Raw genomic sequence first — 1,523 nt, 5'->3', positions numbered from 1 at the left:
GTAAATGAAAGGTTATGATTGGTAGTTCGCGCAGACCGAGTGCGATAAATCAGGGTCGCTTACCCCCGACGGACTATTGCAATTATTGTGGCACAAGTGTACACCTCCGCAGAGTGTAAACATATTCAATAGGGCCAAGTCCGCTGGCCATGGACAGTTGGAAAGGCCATACTGCTCCGGCCATCGAACTTTTCTAAAAATATGAATGGTGACTTGTGACTTGAATTGAAAGGTGACTTTGACTTTGAATCACAACCGAGTTGTGGGAATGACACTAATGTTCCCACTTGAGTTAAGTTAGGCAAAAATGAGGAGTCTTTGTTTACTAAATGTTTATGAAATAAAACCGGCTTATGCAAATAAACCTAGAGCTTAGAACCCCATTGATATAATTGTTAGCGCTTACACTAGTATTAGTTTGCGAGTACTTTAAAGTACTCATGGCTTTGTCCCCCGGCTATTCAAATGGCCGTATCTATGAAGATGAGCCCCAAAGACTCAAGATGAAGGACAACAGACGTCTACCACAACTAGGACTACTCCCGACGTCAACAGTGCCCGTGGGAATGCATGGACCTCTACTACGTATTCCGCCGTGTGTTTATGTAATTGGATCAAGCAGATCAAGTGTTATAATGAGACCGGATCATGTGATCCTTTTGATGTAAGACTATTATGGTGTTGTAATGAATGATGTCTCGTGGATATCAATCTATTATGTCTCGCAAAACGATATTCCCGGGATTGCGATGAATGGCATAATAGGCATCTGACTTTAAAAATCCGGTGTCGGATGTACCCACAACAAAATAACTCCGCATAAAGATTTGCATCATCTTGGGCATCCTCAAACAAAACAATTCACTTTTAGGGAAATTAATCTTTAGAACCGAAAGTTGCTCGAAAGCCGCCAAAATAAATTTTAGGTTCCAAGCTTTTTCAAGATCTTGGTCCATAAAGAGTATCGCATTATTAGCGTATTGAAGAATTTATAAACCACCATCAACCGTATGCGGATCACACCTTCAATCTGACCATCATACTTAGCACGCTCGATCAAAACAACTATCATGTCCGCCAAAATGTTAAATAACATTGGCGAGCAGCGGGTCACCTTGGCGCAAGACTTTCCGTTTCGGGAAATAGCGTCCAAAGGTCATCATTAACTCCGATGGCTACGCTCGTCCGTACATGAAATCATTAATCAAAGCGCACTACTCCGGAGAAAACCTTTATCATGAGAGCTCCACCGTAGAAAAGACCATTCCTATCATAGGCCTTCAAAGTCTACTTTAAGAATAACCCCATGTAACTTCTCTAGTATGCATTTCATGTGTATGGTCTCATGCAACACCGCCACTCCATCAAGGATATTCCTTCTCTGCATGAATACATTTGCGATGAGCAACTACAACGATCTCGCCACCGTATTTAGTCTAATAGTGGCAACTTTCGTGGGAAAATCTAGAAACGTGCATTTAATAAGCAGATAGGATCGATACCGCGAATCCTTCGTGCCATTT

This window comes from Lolium rigidum, chromosome 1 (genome assembly GCF_022539505.1).
Source record: "Lolium rigidum isolate FL_2022 chromosome 1, APGP_CSIRO_Lrig_0.1, whole genome shotgun sequence".
Classification (NCBI taxonomy): Eukaryota; Viridiplantae; Streptophyta; class Magnoliopsida; order Poales; family Poaceae; genus Lolium; species Lolium rigidum.
This window is presented reverse-complemented; position numbering follows the sequence as displayed.